The sequence below is a fragment of the Lissotriton helveticus genome, chromosome 6 (assembly GCF_964261635.1).
Source record: "Lissotriton helveticus chromosome 6, aLisHel1.1, whole genome shotgun sequence".
NCBI classification, from domain to species: domain Eukaryota; kingdom Metazoa; phylum Chordata; class Amphibia; order Caudata; family Salamandridae; genus Lissotriton; species Lissotriton helveticus.
Genome location: NC_136067.1, coordinates 640,593,786 through 640,606,451, shown reverse-complemented (window position 1 = coordinate 640,606,451; position 12,666 = coordinate 640,593,786).

Below are 12,666 nucleotides of genomic sequence, written 5' to 3'. Positions count from 1 at the left end.
GCTGACGTCAGGCGGGGGCGGGGTCTCGTCATCCTGGAAGCCCCAGTTAAAGGAGCCAATGTGGTCTTCCTCTGTCAGTTTCAATAAAGTTGAATTCTGTGTCTTCCAATCGTCCTGCTGGGAGGAGATAAGAGGGCGAGAGAGAGGCACTGCAGTCCACCAGTCTAGATCAGACTCATGTCTCTCGCTCACCGATCCCCCCGTCACACTATGCTGCCTTATGGGGTCCTAAGTCACGGCCAACTGCTTTCCCTGGATGTTGCCTGCAAGGTCGAAGCACCGTGAGACACTATGCTTGGTCTGGAGATGAGTGCACTGGGTGCCTTGCGTTCATCTGGAGTCGGCGTGGAGATTTGGACACCTTCCTCTGGGGCACCCCTTTCTCTCTCAGACCACATCCCAGTTCCTATCAGCATTAGTGGTGCGCCTGCTGCCCCTAGCTTGTGGATGGGGTCTCTACAGTTGTGCGTTGCCTAACAAACTGGTGCATCTCTTTTCAATTTTTGGAAGGGTGGGGCAGGGTGACCGGATATTGAAAACCAAAAAAGCAGGACAATTCACAAAAACATAGAAGAAGGCTAGCTAAGCTAGTATTTGCCATGTAACACCAAAAACGTCTCTACAGTGATTGTAGTCAACCCACAATGAAGACCTGGGACTTTGACCAAAAAATTGCAAATGTCTACCAGGTGGCACTGAAAAACTGGAACTGCCTCAGCAAATCTGGGACACTTGGTCACCCTGGTGTACTCCGCAAGTGGAGGCTCAGACTTGACATCATGCTGAGGCCTCGTAGCCTATTGATTCTTTGTGTGTGTGCTGTAGAGTTTTAGTGTTTTACCATCCCACACGAAAGGGGAACCTGGTTCCTACCACTGGGGATAGCTTCATTTGGCAACTGAAAGGGGGCCTCCATTGGTGCGGAAACTACTGGAGCATTTGGGGGCGCTGTTGGGACTACACACCACAAGTAATTGCTGTGAGTGGGCATGATGCCCGGAAATGAGGACCTGTACTTGTAATCGGAGTGCGTCTCACTACACTTGGCTACGGGGCCTGGGTGTAGGCCTTTTGAAACAGTCTTTTCTCCTCCCCCTTGTCAGACTGCCCCGCCTCTGGGGTATGTCCAGCATTCCCCGCCCTGGGGGATCAGCAGCAGAGTTGGGCCTAGTTTCTTTGGGCGTTTTAGGCAATTTGATTATTCTGTGCTTCCAAGGGCTCACTGTCGATGCTGAACTTTGCGTTGACACCTAATCGGCATGGCCCACAGCAGCTGTGAATTCCTGGAAGCAAGTAAACACGTTTTGGACCCCCATGCTGTCTAAAGTGCTTTCTGTTCTGAAGAAGGGGGATGAAGGATGCTATTTGTCTATCTCTATGAGAGATGAACTACTGGGGGTTAGGTCTTTGGTGTTATTATGATTATCATATCTTTATTTACTGAGGGGGTCTATTTTACTGCAGATTTTGGCTCTGTTATTGCGTGAAGGTGCTACCTGCCCACACTGTCACCCCTCCCTGTGGGGTTTGTGGCTGCAGTCCCTGTTGTGCTAGGTTCCCTGTCTGTGGCTGCTGCTGCTACATGCTCACCCAATTGCTGGATCCTTGTTGTGGTAGTATGGCGACCGATGGACCTCCCTGTGATTGGATGTAGGGTACATTCTGATTAGCCTGTGCTTGGCGGTAAGGAGGGACTTTCCTGGAGTTTCATGGTGGCTGGCCCTGGCTCATTAACTTCTGCAGTTTCTTCTGCTCATGGTATGACTTTAGCCACTATCTCTCTGAGGGGTCACCCTGCCTTTGGCAATAGTAGCATTCCATAGGGTCTGGCTGCTGCTATCCTACCTGGTCTCTACCACTATTTCCTGTTTGGAACCATATCCTGTGGCCCATAATGGCCCAAGATGGCCCATAATTTTAGCGCTGTTTCTCTTTTGTCTCTTTTCTGTCCTGTATACTTAGTTTTTATATGTGTTTTAGTGTGCTCAATTATATTTGTGTCAAATATTCCCTCCTTAGGCCAGGGAAATGTGTGTGTCTTCATGTGTATATGTAATTCTTGGCATAACTTACTAAGTCTTTTCATCTTTTTGGGGAACCTAGTCACCATGTGCTTTAGTAGGGAATCCATGGCAATTTTATAATTTTGGCTAATACATTTCAAATGACCTTTTCCTGATTTGGTTTGTGGAATTGTTGGGGCAACTTTTATGTGGTGAAACTATGCTTACAATATTATATATCAAAACAGTTTTAAGGAACATTTCAATAAAAAGATAAGAGTGCATACATAGTATTGCAATACATGGTATATATGCAATATGTTAGAATTAAACCTGCGTCAGTTAAAATGTACATATAGTACAATTTTCAAAGACAATCAATGCAATAACATTACATACAATAATACATTTCAGTAATGGTTGACTGAAAAAAAATACTTTGTCAAAAATCCTATAGCAAGAGGGGACTAGCATGAAACATGGTCCTAAGTGAACATGGATAGTCTGCCACTATCCGCTCCTAGACAAAGGTGGCAATCATAGACACAGTTTAGTAATAACTATGGAATCACCAGCTCCTCTTGGCCACACATAAGTTACACCCAGTTTCCTGGATCCAAGTTTTTCCTACACAAATTTCATCTTGTAATACCCAGAGTCAAGCTAGATGCACCTCTGACACTCCTTCCAGATGCTACGGGTGTCAAGAAAGCACTTTAGCACTGGAAAACAGTTGAACTAAAAAACTATGAGACTGAGATCTCACCTCCACTCCATCCAATCAGGATAGCTGTATCACAAAAATAGTGTCCTGAGAGTTATTAAGGGCTATACACAGTATTACACTATATTATACACTACATTCACCTTAGCTAGAAGTCAGGTATCAAGCAAAGGTGACTTCCGCGGGAATGCCACTGAGGTCGCCTTACGACTGATATAGTTGTAACACATAAAATTGGCAATATGCCAGACCCTGTCAGTGGGAGGGCGTTCAGGTATTCTTTTAATTTGCCATATGTCAAATACTTTAGACTATGTTTCATGTTGGGATGTTGCCTCTTACCATCTGTGACAGCTGCTTCAGGACAGACCTCCACCACACGTATTCAGCAGAGCTTCAATCAAATGCAGCGTCTGCACCTCTTTCTCACTGCACAGAGTGAATCCGTTCAGGCACGAGGTTCCAATCCTCCTGACTGGCTCATCAAAATATTGCTTGGCTTAGAACTGCTTAGAAAAAACAGAGGACAAGACGCGTTGAATTAAACAGTTTGGCCAGGAGAACAGTTACAGTTACGAGGTCTCAGGACTGTCTTGATTTACATTGGGTTCGTTCTCTTCTTATATACAAAATTACAACAAGCAATAAGCATTTCCAGCGTGCCATATATGGTGAGGAATGCTGGTTGCTGCCTTAGAGTCATAAATTAATAATCAAATGGGTAATACAGTTGGGTCTCGAAGTTGCGAAATTGCATGGACAGAATGAGGCCGAGGTGAATGTGTCCAGATGTCCGGCATGGGGAGCATGTGATCACTACATGTGTCATGTCTTGATTGGCTATGTGCTCTTTACGCATGTGGCATCTAAATAATGGTGTTTTCAGAAGCACACATACCCCCTCTGTCCATGTGCGCTTTGTTGGGGCAATCTCCCCAGACCATTGTAATGTCGCTACACATTTCTGTGGAATTGATCAAGAGTTTACTGCCCGAGTGTTTGCCAGCCAGCTATTCACCCTTCCCCCTGTGACCCATCAATCGGTAATCCCGGGCCTAGGTCGCAGAGCCTGCCTGACTAGATACTTGCATGTCGAGGAAGATGTGGAGTTCAGAACTTGCATTCTGTTAATAGGGACGATATTTCATTTTTATCGATAAACGTATCATTATCCATATTAACACACCTATTATGACTCATAAATTGGAGCAGCCTCTTGTTCTCCGGAGTGGTGGGCGTGGTGGGTCTCGAGACTCAGGGATTATATTGGCCCCCTCTTAAAGGTCACCCACTGTTCACCCCTGCTCCTCTTCATAGATGTCAAACATTCTTTGTCTTTCCTGCTAATAACTAGTACAGCAAGCAGTCAACCTGGCAAACCACTATTATTCGACTATTATCCAACTTTCCGTGTATCAGATGTACACTGGCATTATGTCAAATACTTTACAGAAGCCAAAGTGACAGTAACCTTGCTAAAATCGTTATATGGACTCCTGTGTCTACCATGATGCCATCAACAACACCAGATTTAGTCACCTCTGTCAACCATTTCAACTTTACTTCTAATGCCAGCTGAGGGTTCACTTCTTGCTCCTCAGGCAATTATACCTGGACTTATCAAGCATTTCCTTTTCTTTATAAATGCTATTTCCAGCAACCCTCATCACTGACTTTAGCTGATTACAATCTGATGTTGACTAGTCACAACTGTGACAGAAGCATACCTATAGGTCCTCTCATTGAATTGAAATTGAATAAAGAAATACAGGAAAGCCTCCAAATGCTATCAAAAGAATCCTTAAATATCTAGATTGCAATAACACTCTAACTAAATGAATGTAACAAAGCCACCAATGCATCTAATAATTAAATTAAACTATACTTCTATGATAATAAATAACAAGGCACATCATAGTTTGCGTTCCTCCCATTAGTCCTCAAAGTCCCTCACAACTCTCTAATTCTAGATTAGCAATTTCTTACACTCTTACAGCCCAATCAAAATTCCAAAGGTAGCAGTAATTTAGAGGATGTCTGGATTTTTATACCGAGCCATAAAATGCTACTGGTCATTACACCTGAGGATGGTAATTGGTTCTGAAATCTTCATTGGAGAGTCCTTCATTTCAAATAAGTGGCCAAAGATGTGTAATTCACTGGAACTGCATTGATGACGGCTCCTGATAATGCTTTAAAAAGCACAACTGCCTTGGAATTTATTTCTAAATTTAGCTTCTCTGTCACCCGGGCAAAGGAATAGGTCTCCCTCCAACTATTAAATTTAGGCTCTAAGGGCCATATGTATCAAAAACGATTTTTGCGAGTCTCAAATTGCGATCTTTTGAGAATTGCAAAATGCAATGTACGTAGGATTTGCTAAAAATGTAGTGAATCCTATATATTCCTTATTTGCAAATCGTGAATTGAGATTCGCAAATAAGGAATTCCCTCTCGTTCATTCCTATGGGCTAGGAGGCCCATAGGAATGAATGGGAAGACATTCTCAATTTGCGATTCGACAAGTAGAGAATTCCAAATTGAGAAAGCAATTTCAAGGGTGCCAGGGTGTCAGAAGGACACCCTGTTGCACCCCTAAAATATGTATGTGAGCCACACGGCACTTTGAAAAATGCAAAAAAGTACATTTTTCTAAGAAATCGCAAATTACCACCAACCTGAAGTTGGTAGGGTAATTTGTGATTCCTTACAGCCCAATCACACTTTTTCTGTGTATCCTACATTGCATTTAAGGAATCACGATTTCCGATTTCTTAAATGCAATTGCAAAATAGGGAATCACAAATTTTACAATTCCTAATTGTTGGACTTGGCCATTTTGGCAGGTTCACCCCGAAACTTTTTGCGTTCTCCTAGCCTGTTTCTGTAACCTGGTGTTGGTGATTTTAGGCCTCTACGCACTTTTTCACTGTGGTCCAGTGTAAAGTGTGTGCGCTATCTGTGTATGTGTGGTGAGACTGGCCTGCCCTCCCATAGGAATGCATGGGGCATATGTGTGTCCCTGATATTTCCTGACGTGAGAGGAGTGCAGGGGCGAGTTTGGTATGTGCGAACTTGTGAGAATAAATGCTGCGCAATGGAGTGCGCAGATTGAGTGTGGCTAGTGGAGAAGTGCCACTTTTAGAAGGTGGCATTTCTGTGTGCAGTGTGATGTGAATTGCCTGTCTGGCTTGTGAGTGACAGGTGCTGGATGGTGTGGCTGGCTCCAGGAGCCAGGATGGGTCTGCCCGGTGGTGAATAGGGAGATCTGCATGTAGATGGAAGGGAGGAGTTGCACCTGGGACCTAAATAGGGCTGTACCTTCCCTCCACAATGCTAGCTCCACCCCCTGTGGTGCGTCTGATGTCCCTAGCCTGTCCAGTGAAAGGGAGAGAGGGACTGAGCAAAACAAAGTGCTCAGGAGCTCCCCTGAACCAGTTGTAGCTGGTTCTTCCATTGCCTGCACCTTGTTAACAAAGGAATTTGTCATATAAATATAGGAGCTTTGTCCCCATGAATTGTTCTCTGCTTGGATCCTGATTGCTGCAGGGCATGCTGCTGCTGGGGCCCAGGAGGACTTGCCAGTAGGGCTGCCTCCCTGGGCCCAGCTATGCCCTGAAACCTTTGGGGCGGGTGCCCACCCTGCATCTATGCCCTAGAGAAACTTACCGCCGCGGCCGGGAGGAAGCCAGGCAGCGTTTTGCCTGACGGCGGGCGGGCCTTCCGGTTTCTCGAAGGAAGTCCCGCACACGCCGCCGGCCCAAGAGAAGTAACGGAAGATACCAGCTGGGAGCCCACCCCGCGCTGGACTGGACCGGGTGAAGAATGACGCTTGAGGAAGGTGGGGTTCCCATGAGGAGAGAGAGCACTGCAAGCGCCGCAGCCTGACTCCTGCGGAGGGGGGGGCGCGAGGCACATTGCCAGTGCCTGCCCCCCCTGCCGCATCCAGAAGAGAGGAGTCCCGCGGTGACGGCCACTACCAAGAAGAGAGAGCACGGGCTGCCGCAGAGAGGAGCTCTGGGTCCCAGGAGGGGGCCCGGTTGAAACGATGGCCGGAGTATCCCCATCGAGGGAGAAGCCCAGATTCCCCACCCAGAGAGCCGGTGAGTGATGACGGCTGGAGGGGGGTGGAAAGAGGCCCAGAATCAGAGCGTCCCGTCTACCAGCGGACCGCTCCAACGTTGGCGATATTGTTAAAAGGGCCCCCGTGGGGGCCCGAGGTCCCGGGGGGGGACCTGAAGGCACCATAGTTCCTGTTGCTGATTGGTTTCGTGAGCCCCCTGGCTCCAGCACTAGGGCAGAATTTGTTTTAGAGAGCCCCGTGAGGTGCCAGTGAGGGCACTGTGTCTTTTTCTGAGCGCCGCGTCTTGCACCGGGCCGCTCCAACGTGGCAAGTTTATTTAAAAGTCCTGTGGGAGCCAGAGGGCACCGTGTGCCGGTTCCCTTGTATCATTTACAGCTGCCCCGCTTGCGAGAGGGCAGCTGCCATGTTTCAAGGGACAACTTGATTCCGAGCCTAGATGGCTCCAACGTGCACATGATTCCAGAGCTTATGTGGCTCCAAAGTTTTACCAGTGATGTGAGAGAGCCCCAGAAGTGGCACAGATGTGCCAGGCCTTCCCCAGCTGCGCAGCACTTAGTGCCAGGTGCATCGTTTAGGCCCCATTGTTATGGTTCTCAGCTGTCCAGCAAGTAGTGGGCAGCTGCAACATTTAGGTTTGTGCAGATGGCGCACCCCTGACTGTTGCTGCCTAGGCAGCGGGCCCTGACATTCTGGACACAGGGCATTTGAGCCCCTTTGGAGATGGCCAGTTGGCCAGGGGGACTGGTAGATGTATAGGGCGCAAGGCCCTAATGTGATTGATGTGCTCATGCGATGTGGTGCTAGGAAATGTAATGTATTTAGTATGTTTTATGCACCCTGCTTGATACCTCTACATATGGTTTATGATTATGAGGTTGCTTTGCATTTCATAGGGTTATACTAGTAAGATTATGTTTCACTGTGTGAGGTACGCCCCTAATGTGAGTTATACTTAGGAGGTAGGGTCTAATGGGAGTTATACTTAGGAGGTAGGGTCTAATGTGTTTAGACTAGTGAGGAGATTGCATAATGTGTTTATGCTGGTGAGGTTAGCGCAGAATGTAATTTGAGCCTGATGTGACTGTAATGTAGTTTATATCATAGACTGATGCTAAGTACAGTGACTACCAGTGTTTACTGGTTGTACGTTCATGATCTAGTTTACTTTTACTAAGTTCACTTTGTGATGGTTCTGACAGTGGTCCATGTGGACCTGTCAGGTGTAAATAATCCTTTGTAAATATTGCCCAGTGCCAGTTGGCACAGTGTATGTTATGTATGCTATGTGTTTACTATTCTAATGTGTTTTGAGAATACAAAGGCTATTTTTAATATAACCTTGTGTGGAGTTCCTTTTGTAGTGTGCCTGGGATGTTGTTGCTGTTGTGTGCATGCGTAAATGCTTTACACATGGTCTCCGGGATAAGCCTGACTGCTCGTGCCAAGCTACCAAGGGGGTGAGCAGGGGTTATCTTTGGCGTGTAACTCCCTCGCCCTGACTAGAGTGGTGGTTTCTGCCTGGTTTTGGCGCAAGCCTTAGCCAAACAGACATCCCATTTCTAACACTTATTTTGAGAGTGGTTTTCTTTCTCATACTTTGCACATAGCTAAATTGCCTTTGCAAATCCTGAAATCCTGCGAATTTTAGCTTCTGCAATCGCAATTTAGCTTGATACATATGTCCCTAAGTCCGCTGTTATCTGCTATTGAAGTGACATAAGGTTTAATTTAACACTCACTACTTCTCTCAATCTTGTTTCTCCAGACTCCACGCTCTGTTTGCTCTGACAGCTGTCGACCTGGATATTGGAAAGCTTCTCAGGAGGGAAAACAAGTCTGCTGCCATATATGTGTCCCATGTTCAGATGGAGAAATTACCACCAATTATGGTGGGTACATGCTTTTCACACTACATGAATCAGAGCTCGGTTAAGAAAATAAATCTCAACATGCAATTGTTATTTTAGAAAAAGTAACATCTGTGAAAACATAAGTAGTAGTGCACAGTGCAACAATATTGTGGCATTTCACTGGTCTTCAGCGTTTTCCTGGAAGCACTTTAAGTAAAATATGAGCGCACTGCTTTCTAGGTGTTCAAATATTCAAGAAGGAACAATTTAAACCTGCCTGAGAATAAGGTTTTTCCTTCAAAGTCATTTAGCAGGTTGTGAAGCGTTAGACGTAAGCATGCAATTTAGAATGTAAGGGTGTCTTTCCAGCCTTCTGGCAACATTAACTTTATTCTTAACGTGTGAATGTGGCACACTGGCGCCTGAAGCCCATGGAGGCAACCCCAAAGTCTGCTTCCTTTTGGCTGGCTACTGTCATATGGTTCGGGTATCTGATTGATTGATTTCCCTTCCCCCTCAGCAGTCATGGTTCTTCTTCATGGGTGATTGGGCCCCAAACTGCAACATTATTCTTCAAACAGACCATTCTTGTTTACTAAAGAATGCATAGGGCTGTGGTCGCTGTATGCATCATACCTTTAGCCTTTTCGTGACCCGGAGTAGAGAGTTCTATTGCTTATGTGTGGCGGCATTGCTTGGACAGTTCTTGGTTTGTGTAGAGGACAGAAAGCGCTTGAAGGGCCATGGCCAAATATTTCAGTCCTGCTTCTATGTAGGGCTGTACAGCCCAACCTTAAGCAGCAAGTGATGCCATGCTCTCAGTCCTGCCTCCCACTCCATATTTTCCCTCATTGTCGCAGGCTATGGGTGGGATTAACAAGTTTTTTTTACTCCAACGCAGCCTGTGACAATCTGGAAAAATATCGTGGCAGGCACTGTACATCAACTTTGTATATAGAATAGTCTTTTTAATACTATTTGAAATCAATTGAAGATCATGTGAAAAAAAGAAAAATATCAACCGTAGATATTGTTAGAAGAAAAATAAAAAAGATATATTTTTGATAATATACAAGTTTGAATCACAATTTTTTGCATAGATATCTATGATATAGATGCAGCTCGTAGGTATAAGTAGCACTTCTGCCCAGTGCCAACTCCTTTTTTCCAATATAGGCACTGTAGAAGGAACATAGGCCGGGCGGAGCTCCTAGTGGAAGGGCCAGGCCTTCAGTATCATGCTGAAGCTGAGTAGCGAGGGAGCTGTCTTGATGCATTAGGGAAGTTCATTCCCCTTCTTGACATCGATGAAGGAGAAGGAGCATCACCCTGACTTTCTCACGTGGGGGGGGGGACCCGTGTGAAAGTGAGGGAGGTGAAGTTGATAGTTATAGGTAAATATAGGCAATAGTTACATAAGCTGGTAATGGTAAGCAGAAAGATAGGAACACATAGTCAATCATAAATACTGGCATGGGCAAAGTCTGATAGATGCTTCAACAAAAGAGAGGGGGGGACCAAGGAGCTTTTAAAGGTCCAGTGTCCATGCTCCTTAATTATAAATGTATATCAAAAAAGAGAACACTGTTCCTAATACAAGGTGCAAAAGTCACCCATGCAAGAGGGTGCAAAAAGTCACCCGTTTTAAAACCAGGGAAAGAAAAGAAAAAGAACAGGGATCCTAGGTAACAGTCCCCACTAGTGATAGGAAGACCATATAGTTGTCCTCTGTTGCCCTCACACACCCCGAAAGGTGTCATGCTTCATCATCGGGCAGTTGCTCCTCCTAGGGCCGGCGCTGCAATTCCCTACGGGTCCCCCGAAGGGTCTCTTTATCGGAGATCTTTTTATAAGACTGCCGGTTGATGCATGTGGGTGTGTGGGGTGTGGGGGATGGGTTATCGTGTTCAATTGAGGGTAATAAAGTGACGTGCAAGTGTGATATAAAAATAGGGTCACCATGCAGCGGAGGAAAGGTCGCCATTTTGTGTGCTGTCGGAACGGAGGAGGCAGAGGTTGTGTGGATGGTTGGCAAACAGAGGAAACAGTGCAGAGGCATGGACGAAAGTGTGAAACGAAATAGAATGACAAACAGGCAGGGAAGCCCTGTGCATGAGGCGAGTGTGGTATGGCTTCAATGTGAGAGGAATGTGTTGAATACTTGAATTTTTACTTCTTTCCTGAGGATGGATCTGGATGGGCTGCATCTGAACGCTGGAGGAAGACAGTTCCAGATTTTGGGCCAATTCTGGAAAAGGAATAGGTTTTCTTTTTGTTGAATTTATGTGACTTACGTTGTATGGAGCTAGTGATTCTGAAAGATCTGTTTCTGTCTGATAGGGACAATTTCTGGGGTCAGATAAAGAGGGCATTATGATGCAGCGCCTATGGGCCATACAGGCAACTTTGAAATGGATCTTAGCCACATAGGGAAACCATTTCAGCGATTAAAGGTCAGGGGTGATATGATCACTTTTTTTTGAGCCAGTGATGAGCCTAGCTGCCAGATGCAAGGTGACTTCAGTGTCATATAGTTTTATTGTTCAATTACTTAAAATCGTTACAATATACTGTCATTATTAAAATCCTGTGTATGGTATTACAAACTGGTAGAACATAAAACCTTAAAATTAGTGTCAACACTGCCTGTGAAGTGCAAATGCATTAGACTTAAAAGAACATTTTGTCAAAGTCTCGCTTGCTTGTTAGCTGAATGGTTTCTTTCTGTAACTCTATATTCTGCATCAAGGCGGCTCGGAATAATTCTGTAAATTTCCCCAGTCACGCTACTGTTTGAGCTGTTTTAGCAGAGAAACACAAGTCAGAGACTTCACTGCATAGTACAAGGCCATGGGCTCTGCAGATTGGATGAACTAGTCGGTGCCTCTCATTGGCTAACTTAGGGCAACAGCAGAGCAGATGGAGCCTGGATTCACAATGGTAATTACAAAGTCGACATGTGACTAAATTGTCCTGCCTGGCCCAGGCTTGGTTAAAGTCCACAATGGGCAGTGCCAGAACTCTCATATAAGTGATTTTTTCCCGGGCCGGGACTGACAGTGCTTGCTCGAAATAAGGCTATGGTTTACCCACTATATAGGAGGTGTCCAGTGCTAGGAGATTGGATTGATGGTGTAAGCTGTCCAGATCTCTTTCATAGGATATCTTCTTGGCTTGTATTCAGTGATCTTTTCCATTCGGCAACTGGGATGTTTGGATTGTGCAAATTTTGCACATCTATTTCCAATATTTACAACAACAAGTACAACTTTACCCCACAACAAGAGGACTAGAATACTTAAAAATGATAGCCAAAACACTAAACTGAAAATAATAATTCACAAAAATTCTGGACATTTAAAAAATGCCTTAAATGTAACGAAACCATCTTATTCACAAATTATAAGAATTTTTTTTCTCTAAAAATTATAAATATATAATAATTTTTAGACAAATAAAATATCTAACTCAACATTTTTTTTTTTAATTGAACATTTCCCAACACACAACATTTAATAACATAAATGCATTTACCTTTTCACAACAACGTAATTAGCAAATCCAATGGTCCATAACAATCCATGCTGTAATAAATCCACAAAACCCAAACCTAGCCCTGAAACCTAAAAATACCCCTCTACCCCAAAACCCAAACTTAGCCCTGAAACCTAAAAATACCCCTCTACCCCAAAACACAAACCTAGCCCTGAAACCTAAAAATACCCCTCAACCCCAAAACCCAAACCTAGCCCTGAAACCTAAAAATACCCCTCTACCCCAAAACCCAAACTTAGCCCTGAAACCTAAAAATACCTCTCTACCCCAAAACCCAAACCTAGCCCTGAAACCTAAAAATACCCCTCTACCCCAAAACACAAACCTAGCCCTGAAACCTAAAAATACCCCTCAACCCCAAAACCCAAACCTAGCCCTGAAACCTAAAAATACCCCTCTACCCCAAAACCCAAACTTAGCCCTGAAACCTAAAAATACCTCTCTACCCCA